The sequence below is a fragment of the Lathyrus oleraceus genome, chromosome 1 (genome assembly GCF_024323335.1).
Source record: "Lathyrus oleraceus cultivar Zhongwan6 chromosome 1, CAAS_Psat_ZW6_1.0, whole genome shotgun sequence".
Classification (NCBI taxonomy): Eukaryota; Viridiplantae; Streptophyta; class Magnoliopsida; order Fabales; family Fabaceae; genus Lathyrus; species Lathyrus oleraceus.
In genome coordinates this window covers 76,695,552-76,713,546 of record NC_066579.1, presented here as the reverse complement: position 1 = coordinate 76,713,546, position 17,995 = coordinate 76,695,552, and the positions used below count along the sequence as shown (strand labels likewise).

At 38.7% G+C, this 17,995-nt stretch overlaps 1 pseudogene; it reads right to left on the bottom strand.

Moving 5' to 3' along the window:
- Positions 1-239: 239 nt before the first annotated feature.
- On the bottom strand, positions 240-1,943 carry LOC127092304 (uncharacterized; annotated as a pseudogene).
- Between the last annotated feature and the right edge of the window lie 16,052 nt (positions 1,944-17,995).

Sequence of the window (17,995 nt, the reverse complement as noted above, 5' to 3'; positions counted from 1 at the left end):
TGCTATATCAATGATGATCATGCCATACCTACAAAAGAATTAGGCAAATGCAAAGACATATTTTTGATATTTTGGTTAGTAAAATGACAATATACAAGTATGATACAATCACATGGTGCTTGGTGATCTCTCCCAAAAAAACCCAATGATCAAGGGGTAAGGAGGATGTCAAGGTATGATTCCAGTGCTAATGCATATGATGAGATAGCATGCGGGATTTTAAGGTCAAAATTGGGGTCTTACAACGACCTTGATTGCCAGATAACTAGTAACACTTCTAGTAGTTTGAATGCTTCACTTGGTTCCATAGACAAAACAACTCCTCTTACCTTTTTCTTTGGAAGAGTGGCTTCCAGATCAATACCCTTTAACAGTTTAGAACAAAGTTCAAAATGTGATGCACAATCACTCTCACCGTAAAGAAATCCTAGTGATCTCATCCAGTCTTCCATGCTAATTACACTAGTCTCACTTTCGACAATACCATCTTCTATTTCCATGGAATCAGTGCCAATTGTAAGCAAATCGTCCATTACATCCTCGCCCGAAGTGACTTGAAATGATTTATCTTTCTCATGAGAATAAAAAACTTTAGGAATTGGAAGCAAGGCATCCTCAGCATTAGCACGATCTAGTGCAGTTACTCTTTGTACATCTGTCCTCTTCTTAAATTTGACTATAGATTGACTCATTGGAAGAAGAACGCCATCACGAGAGACACTCAACTTCACGTCTGTACCAGAGTGCAATAGAATATTTTGAAAAGATGGTTTTACCAGCATTCCATAAACAAGAAAAAAACCTGCCCAGAGGCCGGCTTCTGGATGCTTTGTAATTTTGCTGCATATATTGCAGGGAGTGCGCCTTTGTAATTTTTGGCGGACATATCTTCCAATGATAATGATATTTGTGCGGGTCTTGCATTCTGTAGTTCCTCAATACTATTTCCTAACCATAAATAACAAACACCAACTTCTGATATGGCTAAAACACATAACACAGCCTCATCATGTTCTCCTTTATCAAGATCGGGATTTATCTTGTTAATTCCCAGACTTGAAACAGATGTAAACAAATGCTCCTTGATGCTTAAAGATAAGCTAGTTCTTCCAAAACTACATGAATCTCTTGTTGAAGTGTGTCTTAAACAATTTGTTTCCTAACATCATATTCAATGCTAAGTCCAAGACCTTCTTTTGCAACCAATGAGAGTTCTGTACTAGGCTTAATTGTTTGGGGAATTTGTTTGGAAGGGGTATTGACTCTAAATCCCGTTATCTGCAAGTTCATCCTTCTGAGTTATTTTACGGATCCATGTCGGTCATAACTGCCAGCTATAATTACAACTACAGATTGGTGCTTCAGTCGCATCTGTTTGTGGGACAGTTTTTGGAAGGGAGTTCAGTTCTGTTACGCGTTGGTGTCGTTAGGGGGTTTCATCCTGCCATTAGCATGCCGAGCCGAAGGTATTAACCATGAGCTGCACTAAGTCTGTTGATTGGAATGGATGACACCATCAGTTCGTATAGGTATGTCGCTTTTGTCATGGGTGTATGATGTAGTATGATTTCACTGCTAGATAGTGAAGGAATCCAACTTAATCTTCCTGCAGGAATGGCATAAGGTTTTCTTCCATCATACATGAATTTGGTGAGAACTAATGGGTTATTTTGGAGGCCGCTTCCGAGAATGAAGTCGTGGATTTGAGTTGGTTTTGGGAATGTGTTACAGTAGGATTGAAGTAGTGTTAAGCAGCTTTGTTTTGCAAGTCTTGTCTTTGGAGTGTTGACGGAATATTTAAGAACAGGTGGACTGGTTGCTAACGTTGTAGTGTATGTAGCCCTGTTTTTTTCTTGCAGCAGAATATAAGCAACATTGGCATTGTCGTAGCAGCACATATGCAGCGTTGGCATTTCCGTGGCAGCACCGCATTTCTGTGACATCGTTGATTTCATGGCAGCATAATGGTGGTTCAGCTTGGATTGATTTCTGCAGGATCCTCGCATGGTTCTCCTATACGCAGAGTAACGATGACAATTGGGATGGAGGGTGAGCCATTTGTTTCCATTACTGCTTGCTTGCTGAAATTTAATTATGAACTGGATGATGTTTGGTTACAGCTTGGTAGGAAATAGTTTGAAATGAATGCATTGTTGATGTTGGATAGGTCTATGAAGGCTTACGACTGCTGTTGTTATGATGATGCAGTATGCATTGCACATTGTTATTATGGTTTCCTGCTATTGACGTAAAGCCGCGATATCATTGAATGTCAAGTTGTGGTTATTACTATCAATATACTCATGCTGGTATTTGCAATGATTTTTGAGTAAGATTTTTGGCGACTTATGTGCATTTACTTTGAATGACTTGTTGCAGGTTTTTGTGAGGTTATTCATGGCTTGTTGTTTCAGGACGTTGCGCCTTGTTGGAGGTGATTGATGACAAACCAGAACTGCAGCATGAGGGATCATGGAAGAGCGCAGTTTTTCGGGTCGTGGGGTGACGCATCAGGAAGGGAGAGACATTTGGAACCCAGGTCACGGTGCTTTGATGGAGGCTATGTTGGTTTAGCAGACGATGCAGGATGTCCTGGTACATCATTGATGAGGTCTTCAGAGAAACTGCGTCACATCAACTCGAATTCTCGCATTGGTCTTTAATTCTTGTAATGGTTTAAGCTTGAAAGTAAAATGTAATTTGGATTTTGGATGAACATTGCAATGTTATTGAATGTAAACCAGAAGGAATTTGGGATGAAGTGGTAATGACATGGTTTATGATGGGGAAATGTGTTTTGGATTGAATTGAATGAACTTTTGAAGGATGTAATGGATATCATTTGAATGAATGTTTGGAAATAAATTTGGTTGAGATGGAAAATCTTGGTCAGTTGACTTTGGTCAACTGTTGAACAAAAAGTCAACGATTGACCAAAAGTCAACTCGGGTAAAAAATAGAATCGAATTTTGTAAGGGTTTTATAATGTGATGCTTGAACTTTGAAGTGAAAATGAATTTGAATGTAATGTATGGTAACTTGTATTTTCAAAAATGTGGTTTACAATCACCTTAGCACGATGGCCATGTGGACATCGTAAAGCTTTTACCAATTGATCAATCATGAATGAAGCATGAGAAGCTTGGATGCACCATGATCTTTCAAATCAATACTTGAGTCTTGAAAGGTCCATATGAGGGCTTGAACCATCAGTACTTTGAAACCATAACCCTCTAGTGAGCTAATGAATGGCATGATACAGATCATGATGACCAAACAACCCCTCCCACGAGCTAGGGTTTCACCATCCTCCAGCTAATCCAACAGTTTCAGGGCTATCTGATCAAGGTTTTAAGCATACACCAAGTAGTGAGGCTCACAACCCTTATGAACCAACAAGCTAGGGTTTTGATTAATATCCAATCTAAAAGTCTACCAATCGAGGCATTCGAACACCGATCATCCCCGATTAGGGTTTTAAATCAAGCATAAAGCTACCATAATAACTTCTTTGGCCATGGGCCCACAACTAGGGTTTTGAAGCCCAGTTCATGCACGGAGGCCAAGCAACAAGATCCCTCGAGACCAAGAATTAGGGTTGCAACCCACACGATGCGCGATACCAAAATATTTAATCCAAACCTGCTATGGTAACCAAAAACCTTGAATCTATGATGTTGTTAGCAAGTGTTAATCATGAATGACCGATGCGCATGAATGAAATATGAATGAGTCTCAAGCCATAAGTCGAATGAAAAGCAAAAGTGGAGGGCAAATTTCGGGTTACAACAGCTGCCCCTATTTAATCTTCTTGAACCTGAATGGTCGAATTGCGATAGCTTTTCAGGTATTCAAGGTACAAGAGGATTAAATACTTACGTATCCCAAAAATTTGCTTGAGCAGGTGGTCATACTGACGAGGTACACCCATATTCTCGATATTCTATGGCGGAATTATGGACGGAGAGAATGATATGCATGTTGCGTAATGTATGATTTATTTTCATGCTGCATGAATGTTAGACAAATTTTATTTGTGGGTATGGTTCTTTGGTATGGAAAGACTCTGACTCGTCATCAATTACACCAAAGAGACTGCCGTTATGAAATCCATGTGTTAACACTACTGCAATGGATCCATCTAACCCTGCCAAGGAAAACTGGGATGCATGATCCAACCAGGAAATCATCTAGATGCCACAGGTGTTCAAGCTAACTTTCGGAGCACCGATCATCTTTTTAAGTTCATCGATGTTGGTTCTATGTGTTGGCATCAATTTTGGTAAAACCTAGAGTTTTCACAAGTTGTCACAAGTGTTGTCTTGACATGAGATAACAGGTTCCTGCAGGGTGTTTAAAATGTGAATGTGCGGGATTTAGCTGAGATGTCAGACCCGATGTCAAGACATCTGTATACAGAACATTCAGTCTGAATGTTATGTATTGTGTGATTGCGCTTTTTAGGCTAATCTATGTGTGATTGATGTGATGATTGAACGCGCCTTTCAATCAGTAATTAAAACCAAAGTGATTTATTTTCCAACAAGATATGATCAGCTGTCATAAGAAGATGCGAATGGAAAATAGTTTTAGGGTTTTATGATGTCCAAGCCCAGCCAAACACTTCTATATAAAGGGCATGGAAAACCTGGTTTTAACACACAAGAAATAACGAACGAAATATTGAGAGAGAATAAGGGTTTTAGTCTTGTGTGGTCGTGTGTATTGTGAGTCATTCATTCATCCATAGATGATTGAATTGGACTAACTTTTGAGTTGTAATTTATCCACTCTAAGCTTTGAAGCATGAGTGTGTGTTTACTTGGTTGAAGCTTTTAAGCAAGATCAAGTATGTGTTCTTGAAGAGTGTCTTCTTTCATTGTAATATTTGTTTTTACATCACTGCTGTGATTGAGGGGGAGCGAGTAGGATATCATATCTAAGAGTTCTTAGATAGAAGTCACACGGGTAGAGATTAGGTAAAAAGACTGTAACTTGAAGTTATTTACTAAGAGTCTTTGAACTAATTCTGTTTAGTGGATTTCCTTCCTGGCTTGGTAGCCCCCAGATGTAGGTGAGTTTGCACCGAACTGGGTTAACAATTGCTTGTGTCACTTGTATTACTGTTCTTTATCTTTTATCCTGTTTATATTGATCATATATTAGTGTCGTGACATTACCTTCGACATCTCATATCTGATACCAGAATTTCAATTGGTATCAGAGCAGGCATCCTGCTCTAGTTCTGGGTGAGATCTAGGGACGTTACTTTCTGGTACTATGGATAGAGACGGAGGATCTGGTCACAGACGACCAATTTTGGATGGATCTAACTATGACTACTGGAAACCTCGAATGGTAGCCTTTCTGAAATCTTTGGATAATAAGGCTTGGAAGGCTGGGAACATCCATTTATGACTAAGGAAGGAGAAGTTACAACTGATAAGAAGGCGGAGGAACAATGGACCAAGGAGGAAGATGAACTAGCCCTTGGAAACTCTAAAGCATTGAATGCTATATTCAATGGGGTTGATAAGAACATCTTCAGACTGGTGAACAACTGTGAGGTGGCTAAAGATGCTTGGAATATTCTCAAAACCACTCATGAAGGCATCTCTAGAGTGAAGATGTCTAGATTGCAGCTGCTCACTACCAAGTTTGAAAATTTGAGGATGAAATAAGATGAAAATATTCATGACTTTCATATGAATATCCTTGAAATTGTTAATGCCTCAGGAGCCCTGGGTGAGAAGATGTCAGATGAAAAACTAGTGAGGAAAATACCCAGGTCACTTCCCAAGAGATTTGCCATGAAAGTGACAGCCATAGAAGAATCTCAAGACATTTGCAATATGAGAGTGGATGGGCTAATTGGATCCCTCCAAACATTTGAGTTGGGAATGTGTGATGGATCTGAAAAGAAAGTCAAAAGCATAACCTTCATGTCAAACACTGAAGAGAAAGAGGAAGAAAGTGGTCAAGATACTGATGAAGATCTGGCAAATGATGTAGCATTACTGGGGAGACAGTTCAACAAACTTCTGAAAAAGATGGATGTAAGGTCTAAGTCTAATGTCAAGAACATCACATCTGACATCAGGAGGTCCAATGATGCTGGAAGAAGAACAAGGTTTGATGAAAAGTCCAAACAAGGAAAAAGAGTTTAGTGCCATGAATGTGATGGGTATGGACACATTAGAGCTGAATGTGGGACCTACCTCAAGAAACAGAAGAAGAGTCTTGCTGCTACTTGGTCTGATGAAAGTGAAACAGAAGGAGAGTCTGCAAATATTGTGACTGCCTTGACTGGAAGATGGGGTTTTGATGAAGACTCAAGTGATGATGAAGTAACCTTTGATGAGTTAGCCACTACCTACAGAAAGTTGTGTCACAGAAGTGAAGAAGTGTGTCAACAAGTGGAAAGTCAGAAGAAATTGATAACACAACTGGAGGATGAGAAGACAGAACACTTGGAAACCATCTCTAAGTTGAAGACTGCAGCATGTAAGACCCCAATTTTGTCCCTAAGATCCCTCATGGCATCATATCATTGCATTGCATAGCCTCAAGGATCATTTGAGCATCTTGGCTTCCTTTCCCTTTGGTTGGGATCTCCTGTGAGTGGTTTGAGATCACCAGGCTTGCTTGCATTTTATATCATTGCTTTTCTTGTTTTAATCACTAACCAAAAGCACAAAAATATGTCATTAACATTTTGTTTTGCAGTCTAAACAAGCACAGGTCAAGGCAATTCAAGAGCATCCATTGTACAAGAGCTGATGGTATTTTCTTGAGATGAGAACCACATGATCATCATATTGATCTTATATTAGTTAGGGTTCATTTTGAAGCAAAGTCCCCAAGTAGCAAAGGCTCAAGTTCATCAAGCATTGTCAAGGTCATCTAAGGACCAATACAATCAACTGTGCAGTCAACTGAAGGCTTTAAGGTGGGGGAAATGATTTGAAGCATCCCATTCATGTTCAAACAAGGCCTATTCATCATGTCAAACATCTATCTTGAAGATTTTGAAGTCATTGCAAAAGTTTCCCAAAATGGAAAGTGACCTGTAATTTCAAGTTTCCAAAAATGGCAAGTTTTTGGTCCACATTCAACTTGACTTTCCAACATCAAAGAAGATTCAAATGAATTTTTGGTGAACATGAAAGTTGAAGATCTTTCTCTCCTCTTTTCAAAAAGTCCTATATCATGATCATCTGATAATTGGTTGAGAAGTTATGATCAAATGATTACCAAGCATGCATGGAACTTCAAAATGCCATAACTTTTGATTCAAAACTCCAAATTGGTCCACTCTTTTTGCAAAATGCTTCTTGTGACCAAGAGATTCCAAATCAACCATTTCCTTGCATGAAAGAAGATCACATGACCATTTGTTCACACATGTGCATTTTGGAGGGAAATTTGGTAATTTAAAATTGGATGATCATGCAAGCCAATTAACACTTCCATCATGATTGTTGAATGATTTTAAGTGGATTTGCACCTTGCATGGGCACTGTTCACGTGTGGGAAGGCCATGCTAAGCACACTTGCCAAATTTTGCAAAACACCTCATATCTTTCTAATCTCAATTAGCCAAAGCCTAATCTTGATTACAGCATCATTAACACATCATATATAAGCTAAAGCATAACTGCATTTGCAGGGGGAAGCATTTGAGATCTCAAAATTTTCATTTCCCTTCAATTTTTCTCTCCTTTCAAATTTCATTTTTCTTCACACAACTCTTCAAGATTTTTGTAGATTCTTCATCCTCATGGAATTCTGAGCAAGGATCAACCATTATTTGTTGGAATTGAGCAAGATTCGAGCAGATTCATAAGCATGAACATGAACATGGAAGCTTCAAATTGAGCTGGATCTAGGTTGTTTCCATTGCCAATTTGTGCATAAAACTTCTAATCCAGGTTGAGGAAGAAGATCTGGAGCTTGTGGAGGCTTGAACACACGGTTTTTGATCACTGCACTTCAAGTAAGTGAAATTTCGATTCTCTCTTTTTTCCTTTTTATTGCCATAAACCTGTAGAGCTTGCTTCACTGATGATGCTGATATAATTAATTTTGAATTTGGTTGAGAAACGAGCATGCTACATGAACTTTAAGTTTGGATGTTGAAAATGTTTTCCTTCGATCCGTTCGACCCATGAAGTTTTAGGCCAAATGATTATGATATTCGTGATCTACATTGAAAGACCTTTCCAACCATATGCATTTCGTGCGATTCTGGAAAAAAATTTAATCTTCTCCGCCTGGACGGCCGGAGAAGACGGTTGAAACCGCCGTCCGCCGCCGTCTGCAATTAGTGCTAGGGTTTTGGCCATGTGTACTCCACGTTGGCGCCTCGTGTCCATTTCATTGGATGGCGTTCGCTTGACTATGCCACGCTGCTTTGACCACGCTGATGCAGCATGCCACATCATTTAATGAAGCGCTGCGTTTTGATTCCAGCACTTTTGATCCTTGCTTGCACGAGTTCGATACTTGGCGTGTGTATTCTGTGGATTTAATATTTGCATTATCATTTGATCTGATGCGCGTGGTTCGAATCCAACCGTGTGCATGCTTTTGAATTTAATTATTGCATATCATTTTACTTGCCTGGCGTGTGTTCGAATCAGGTAGATGCATGTTGCTAATTTCATTTCAAATTCCATTTTCCACATTATTTCATGTTATTTCATTTTATTTTCTTCATTTTCAAAAAATCATAAAAAATAGTAGATTAATCCAATTTGATCTCATTTTTTTTTCACAATTTTGTTTTGGTCTCTACTTTTTTATAGGATTTATTTCCTGATTTGTTGATTTTTGGATTTTTAATTGTGAATTTTTACTTGAATCATATTATAAATTGATATGCCATGATAAATGCTTTGTGAAATGCTTTGTGTTGATCCAATTGATTTGAAATTTGGCATGCTTGATCTTCACATGTGACATGATTTTTGAGTATTGGTTTGGCATTTTTATCATTTGCTATCACTGTTTTGGACACATGAAGATATGTTGTGAAAATTTATGTCACATTTTTGGTATTCAACTTGTGCACTTTTGTTTACCTATCATTTGAGATCTTTAGGATTTGATTTTTTGCATGATGTTCATTCATAACATGATAAACTTGCATAAAAAATTTCATGATCATTGGATGCTTTTCTGTTTTGATTTGGATTTTCTAATTTGATTGTCCATTTTGTGCACCCTTGCTTGCCTTTACTTCCCATTGATCATTTGATGCCTTTGCCTTGTGAATTGGTGCTGGTCCTTTTGAGGACATCTTATGACATGTTTGAACTTGCTTTGTGCAAAAGATTGAATTCTGTTTTAATCATTTGATTTGGTTTTGAACCTAGTCTTTGTACTAGTGTTTTGTACATAAACTAATTGTGCTTTGTGTTTCAGGTTTGGACATTTAGCATTGATGTTTGGTTTGATCTCATTTTGTGAGATGCAAATGCCTTTGAGTACTAACTCTTTCTGTTTTATAGGTTCTAATTGATGCTCATGAGTTCACTTGATTGCTTAAGCATTGTTCATTGAGTTGTAAATATTGGAAAGTTCCACTGTCTGTCTGTTGGTTTTCTGAATACAATACTAACTGTTGAGCTTTTGTACAGGTACATTAGTTGCTAGCTACCTTTTGCTTAGCCTATTCTTTGGAGTGTGGTTGATACACCACTGAGGTAGTTTAGCCCTCTTACTCCATGTAGTCTGGAAGTCCTATCACCTTTTTGGCAGGCATTTGGCTGAAGTCCTCCTTATGAGGCTCTGTTTGTGATTGTTTACATTTGTGCTAAAGACCTCTAAATGAGGCATGTTACTTGTTAAGTCCTCCTAAGTGAAGAGGCAATTGACAGATAGAAGGGATTAGCAATCAATCCCCTGTTATTCAGTGAGTCGTTCATTATGCTCGCACTACGTGCTGATGCTCTTGAACAAACTCCCAAGGTCTTTGTATAGAGTTTGTCAAGTGGAATAGGATCTCTCATTCTGGATCCCCATGCTTTCTTTGTCATAAGCTCACCCAGGCCAGGGTTAAGAGCATGAGGTCTCATCCTCATTTCCTATTTTCATCAGCTTCACCCTAACCCTCAATGTTAGTGGTTAAGAGCTCACAGATAACCATTACAGTTTGGCTTGTTTGTCGAGGTTGATATGACCCCTCTTGACTAAAGCCCACCTACTTGATTGAGCCTCTTGTTTGTATATAGAGTGTGATGCATTGTTTGCCTGATTGCTTTACATGTGTTTGCTTTTGCTCATTCGTTTGTTTTGAGGAGTTAGATATAAGTCCATATATTGGCATTTTGTTTCCTGTTTGATTGTTTTGAGGAGTTGGATGTAAGTCCATATATTGGCATTCTGTTTCCTGTTTGTTTTGTGGAGTTAGATGTAAGCCCATCTATTGGCATTCTGTTTCCAGTTTTTGTTGTTAGGAGTTGGATGTAAGTCCATTGATTGGCATTCTGTTTCCTCTTTTTGAGGTTCTCTTTTGAGACTTGCTTATTGCTTTTGCCTTGTGTTGCCTTATTCCAAAGGAACTTACTTGGATCATCTCTATGATATCGAGAAAGGAACTCCTATTTGTGGCTTTATCTCCTTAACCCTCACCTCTTGCATGCTTAACCTTGATCTTTCTCATCCTTAACCAAAAACCAAAAAAACTTTTGTGCAAACATTTGACTTGTTGTCAACATTAGAAACCTAGGCCTTATGCCTTTGATTTTCAAACTTTCTTTTCATAATACTCATTTTGAATTGAATCTTTAAATCAACTTTGACCATTTTTGTACATACTTCTAATTGATTAATGCAACTCACTCAAATGTGTCTCTTTTGTGGCTCCATGCCCACTTCTTAATCAAATTTTTCATAACCTTTAGCTATTAGGTTTGAGTTATCTTTATGGTAAATATAATACTCACCTATGTCCTTAGTGATTGAATTGTAAGACTTCCATGCTTATTATAGGGTTAACCCCTCACTAGCATGTCGAAGTTATTCTCACATGGTGGACTTGTGGTTTTTCAGGTCGAGTTTTCTCCCTTTGATAACAAAAGACCTTAAGGATTTTGGACCAATCAATCCACTCACTGTTTTGAAATTTTTTACCCGAACTACGGGGTTTTGATCCATATCTTTCATGAGAGGGTACGTAGGCAATGGGTTCATCCATCCAAACACAAAATGTAAATAAACTTGTACATTCTTTTCTCATCTCTTCAATCATGTTTGCACAAAATAATTTCATAAACAATAACCTTTGCAACAAGTTGTGAAAAGGGCTCCCTAGGAGTACCTAGGATGTTGTGGGTGCCTAACACCTTGCCATGACATAACCAACCCCCTTACCCAGATCTCTGACCTTCTTTTACTAGTTTTGTTTGTAAAACTTCATAGGTTTTTGTTCGCTTTCTAACCATTCCTTTGGATAAATAGAAGTGCGGTGGCGACTCGACTTTGTATGATTTACCTTGGATTTAGTTAATATCTCCAATGGTAACGAATACACCGCTACACAACAGTGTTCTTGAACTCCAAACTGGATAAGATGACAAAGTATGTCAGAATGCTAAACAATGGACCTGACACCTTAGACAAAATTCTCCAGACTGGAAAAATGGCAGGAGACAAGTCTGGCCTTGGGTTCAATGAGTCCAAACCTGAGTGTAGTCACCCTGGTAGCAAACCAAAGATGTCACATCATGTGTCACAACATCATAAGGAAAGACAACATAAAGGAAAACACCAAAGATGGAGATGTCATTACTGTGGAAAATTTGGCCACATAAAACCATTCTGCTTTAAGTTGTATGGCTATCCTAGTCCTTCTCATCATCAACCTAGTCCCAAACACCACATCCTTATCAATAGAAAACAATGGGTTCCTAGGACTGGTGCTACTAACCTGATAGCTCACACTTCCTTCAGAGTTTCATCCAAATAAGACTGGTATTTTGATAGTGGATGCTCCAAACACATGACTGGAAGCAAAAACCTGTTAATTGACCTTCATCCTCATGCCACCAGCTACGTAACCTTTAGTGATGGAGCAAAGGGTGAAATCAAGGGGATTGGAAAGCTAAACTGTCCTGGAGTCCCTAACCTTGACAATGTGCTACTTGTTAAAGGACTGACTGCAAACCTAATCAGCATCAGTCAACTATGTGACCAAGGTCTAAATGTAAACTTCACAAAAATTGAATGTCTGATTACTAATAAAGAAAATGAAGTGATCATCAAAGGAGTCAGGTCTAAGGACAACTGCTATATATGGAGCTCTCAAGAAACTGGTTATTCATCAATGTGTACTCTAGCCAAAGAAGAAGAAGTGAAGCTATGGCATCAAAAATTGGGCCATCTGCATCTTAAAGGAATGAAGAGGATTATATCTGTTGAAGCTGTCAGAGGAATCCTAAACTTAAAGATTGATGAAGGAAGAGTTTGTAGGGAGTGTCAGATTGGAAAACAGACAAAGATGTCACATCAGAAGCTCAGACATGACACCACTTCCAGAGTGCTGGAACTTCTCCACATGGACTTGATGGGACCTATGCAGGTGGAAAGTCTTGGTGGGAAAAAGTATGCTTATATGGTGGTGGACGACTTCTCCAGATACACCTCGGTCAATTTTATAAGGGAAAAATCTGATGTATTTGAGGTATTCAAAGATCTTTGCCTAAGACTTCAAAGAGAAAAAGAAAGTCAGGTTATCAGAATCAGAAGTGATCATGGGAAAGAATTGAGAACAGCAAATTTGCTGAATTTTGTGCATCTGAAGGAATTAGTCATGAGTTCTCATCTCCCATTACCCCTCAGCAAAATGGTGTGATAGAAAGGAAAAATAGAACTCTCCAAGAATCTGCCAGAGCTATGATTCATGCTAAGAAATTGCCCTACCACTTCTGGGCTGAAGCTATGAACACAGCCTGCTATGTTCACAACAGAGTAACCTTGAAGAAAGGGACTCCTACTACTTTATATGAAGTCTGGAAAGGAAGAAGACCTACTGTCAAATACTTCCATGTGTTTGGTAGTAAATGTTATATCTTGACTGATCATGAACAAAGAAGGAAGATGGATCCCAAGAGTGATGAGGGAATATTTCTGGGCTACTCAACAAACAGTAGAGCATTTAGAGTCTTTAATTCCAGAACAAAAGTAATGATGGAATCTATCAATGTTATGGTTGATGATCAACAGACTGATGTCACAGACGATGTTGAGACATCTCTAAATGATGCCCCAGTTGATTTCCCATACAAAAGTAATGAGAGTGAACTCACTCAAGCTGAACCTGAAGCTGACAAAATTAATAAGGGACCCTCTATCAGAATTTAGAAGGATCATCCTAAAGATCTCATTATAGGAGACCCAAATAAAGGGGTCACAACTAGATCAAGGGAAGTGATCTCACATGGCTATTTTGTGTACAAGACTGAGCCTAGGAATGTCAAGGAAGCCTTAACTGATGAATTCTGGATCAATGCCATGCAGGAAGAGTTAGGCCAATTCAAGAGAAATGAAGTATGGGAACTGGTTCCAAGACCTGAAGGAATAAATTTTATTGGAACAAAGTGGGTTTACAAGAATAAATCTGATGAACAAGGGGTGGTTACTAAAAATAAAGCAAGATTAGTAGCACAAGGATACACTCAAGTTGAAGGAGTTGACTTTGATGAAACATTTGCCCCTGTAGCTCGCCTTGAGTCCATTAGAATATTGCTTGGAGTGGCATGTATTCTGAAGTTTAAACTGTTCCAAATGGATGTAAAAAGTGCCTTCTTGAATGGTTACTTAAATGAGGAAGTGTATGTTGAACAACCTAAAGGGTTTACAGGTCCAAATCTTCCAAAGCATGTGTATAAGTTGAGGAAAGCCCTCTATGGTTTGAAACAAGCTCCTAGGGCTTGGTATGATAGACTCACAGTGTTTCTCATTGACAATGGATACAGGAAGGGAGGCATTGATAAGACCTTATTTGTTAAGAATGAAGGAGGAAAACTCATGGTGGCTCAAATATATGTGGATGATATTGTGTTTGGTGGGATGTCAGATAAGATGGTCGAACATTTTGTTAAACAAATGCAGTCTGAATTTGAAATGAGCCTTGTTGGAGAGTTGGCCTATTTTCTTGGGCTACAAGTCAAGCAGATGGAAGATTCTATCTTTCTATCTCAAAGAAAATATGCCAAAAACATTGTTAAGAAGTTTGGCATGGAGAATGCAAGTCATAAAAGGACACCTGCTCCTACTCATCTGAAAGTCTCTAAAGATGAAAATGGTGTTACTGTAGATCAAAGTCTCTACAGAAGCATGATAGAGAGTCTGCTATATCTCACAGCAAGCATACCTGACATTGCTTTTGTTGTAGGTGTTTGTGCTAGATATCAAGCTGAACCAAAAGTCAGTCACATAAACCAAGTGAAAAGGATACTGAAATATGTCAATGGCACCAGTGACTATGGGATGTTGTACAGTCATGGATATGGATCTGTGTTGACTGGATATTGTGATGCTGACTGGGCTGGAAATGCTGATGATAGGAAAAGCACATAAGGAGGATGCTTCTTCTTTGGGAACAACTTAATATCATGATTTAGTAAGAAACAAAATTGTGTGTCTCTGTCCACTGCTGAAGCTGAATACATAGCAGCTGGAAGTAGTTGTTCTCAACTGGTTTGGATGAAACAGATGCTGACTGAATACAATGTCACGCAAGATGTCATGACATTGTAATGTGACAACCTAAGTGCTATAAATATTTCTAAGAATCCTACTCAGCACAGCAGGACAAAACATATTGATATTCGTCATCATTTTATTAGAGAACTAGTGGAAGATAAAATCATAGCCCTGGAGCATGTTGCTACTGAAATGCGGTTAGCTGATATATTTACAAAGGCTTTGGATACTAATAAATTTGAATGTCTAAGAGGGAAATTAGGGATTTGTATCTATGAGAATTTGTAGCAATTATTTTGGAGTGGAAAAGGTAATAAAAATATTGTCTGCCCACTTAAAATAAAGTGCCCCATTTATGGTAAATTATCATCTAGTATTGGAACTTCCATCTATTGCCTTTTCACATGCAACCTCTACTCAAACATTTCCACCTTCCTTCGACTTCATCAAACTTCTCTTCTAGGGCAACAGAAACCTTTCCACAAGAACAGCAAGATGTCACAACATCCATCACCATCTGGTTCTAAAACTACCAAACCTACTCACAAAGATAGAACGCCTTCTATGGACTTTCTTGATGAAGATATTTTAGACGTGATTCCCCTGTCTGTCATTCTAGGCGAAGCTCCTGGCTCATCCGCCACTGCATGCCCTACTCAAGGTAACAGTTCTAATATCCCTTCCAGCTCTACTTATACTCCTAGTTCTAAGGGCGACATGCATCACACTGATCGTGTCATAAGAAACCTAGTCACTAGGATTCTCAATGAAGGACACTCTATAAAGGGAGTTTCTACTCCTCTATCAAGAAGGGACCCCTCTCCTGAGGTTGGACTTCACAATGAGAAGGATGATGATTCCTCTAGGTCTAAAAAAGATATAGCTGCTGAAGGTTTGTGCTCTTTAGGGCAAACTTTGTTTGGTAAGAAATATGTGGCATCACCTACTGCCAATGCTTCACAGTCTAAGAAGCATGATTCTTCAAAGAAGGTGATTGACTTGGAAGTTGATAGTTCGGATGATCAAGATGATAGCTTGCTTCATCACTTGAAGCCTAGTGTGGCTAAGAGAATGAAGACTAGAAAGGGTAGGTATGTGGCTGAAGTGATGTCAGCCAAAACTGCTAAGAAGGCTACTGGTGTAGGGCCCTCAAAGTCTTGGAGAAAAGTTAAGGTAAAGAAAAGGAAAGTGAGAGAAATTTCTGAGTCAGATGAAGATGTTGAAGAAGATGTCCCTGACATCTCCCTTATCAAGAGGACAACTGTTAGGAAGTCCCCTATAAAAGTTGTTGTTGTACACCTGGACAATATTTCTTTCCATCTTGAAGATGGAGCAGCAAAATGGAAGTTTGTAATCCAAAGAAGGGTGGCGGTGGAGAGAGAATTAGGCAAGGATGTTGTGGAGGTCAAAAAGGTCATGGACCTTATTAAAACTGCTGGATTAATGAAAACTGTTGTTGGGTTATCTCAGTGTTATGAAGGACTGGTGAAAGAGTTTGTGGTCAACATCCTTGAAGACATTGTTAATAAAAACAACAGGGAGTTTTATAAAATGTTTGTAAGAGGGAAGTGTATCATTTTTTCTCCAACTGTGATTAATAAGTTTCTAGGAAGAGGAACAGAAGGTGCATGTGAACTGGAAGCCACAGACAATGAGGTCTGTAGGGAAATAATTGCAAGACAGGTCAAGGAGTGGCCTAGTAAGAAGCATCTCCCTGCTGGGAAGTTGACTGTGAAATATGCTATTCTGCACAAGATAGGGTCAGCAAATTGGGTGCCTACCAATCACATCTCTACAATTCCAAATGCCCTTGGAAGGTTCATCTTTGCTGTTGGAACCAAGCTAAAATTTGATTATGGTAGATTTATGTTTGAACAAATTGTCAAACATGCTTCTACAAATGCAGTGAAGCTTCCCATAGCTTCTCCCTCAATGATTTGTGGGATTATCCTGAGCCAGCAACCTGGAATTCTAAGCACAAATGATCTTCGTAGTAGAAGAAAACCTCCTCTATCAGTTCATTACAAGTTGTTTGAAGGCAGTCATGTCGAAGACATTGTCATGACATCTGCTGCGAAGAAGCCAACCTCAAAAGGTGGTCTTATTGCTGAACTGAAAGAAACTTGTAGAGAATTAGATATAGGGATAAGGGTAGCTAAAGCCAGGAAGGAAGGTTTGGAGGCTCTGATTAAAAGCTTGGAGCAAGCTGATAGAGATAATGTTGGACATGCCAAGGAAACAAAAGACCAAACCTCTAGTGAGAGGTCTGAATCTAAAGATGAATCAAGTGGCAGTTCTGGTTCTGATGCTGATGAAGATGCAAACTCCTCTGACTAGTTTTGTTGAAGTTGTCCCCCACTTTTCTGATGGTGTGCTGTGATGGATGTTCTGGTGTTTCTTTTGGTAGTCATGTTCTGTGACCTTGATGTATTTTTTGGGTTCTTTTTGGTTTTTCTGGATTTTTATCTCAGCTCGTATAGTTGTGTGTGTTCTGGGATATGTAACACTTAACAATCTGCTTTGCCATTCTGTTTGACTAATAGACATTTATTTTGTCTCTTTGGTCTATTTTGGCTAAAAAGGGGGAGAAGTAGCTAAAGTAGCTATGTTATACTATAAATAGATGACAGATGATGTTGAAGAGAATGTATGGATATAATCTGTTTAGTACAGGTGATGTTGAAGGTGATGTTAGATGGGGAGGTATATGTTACATGAGATGTTGAAGGTGATGTTATATGGGGAGGTGTATGTCACAGGTGATAATAAAGAGGAGAAGTGTTATGTCTGTGTTGAGCAGACTGAGGGGGATGTGGAGCACAAGCGTATGTGTGTTTAATACGTGTTTACTAGTTGTTATCTATCTTAGCTAGTAATGTGTGTTTTATTACTTCTGCTGCTAAAACTGATACTGTGATTATACTCTTGTGAAACAAATGATCTGATATATGTTTTAGCCCAAATTTGCCAAGGGGGAGTTTATTGGTTCTATGTGTTGGCATCAATTTTGGTAAAACCTAGAGTTTTCATAAGTTGTCACAAGTGTTGTCTTGACATGAGATAACAGTTTCCTGCAGGGTGTTTAAAATGTGAATGTGCAGGATTTAGCTGAGATGTCAGACCCAATGTCAAGACATCTGTATACAGAACATTCAGTCTGAATGTTATGTATTGTGTGATTGCACTTTTTATGCTAATCTATGTGTGATTGATGTGATGATTGAACGCACCTTTCAATCAGTAATTAAAACCAGAGTGATTTATTTTCCAACAAGATATGATCAAC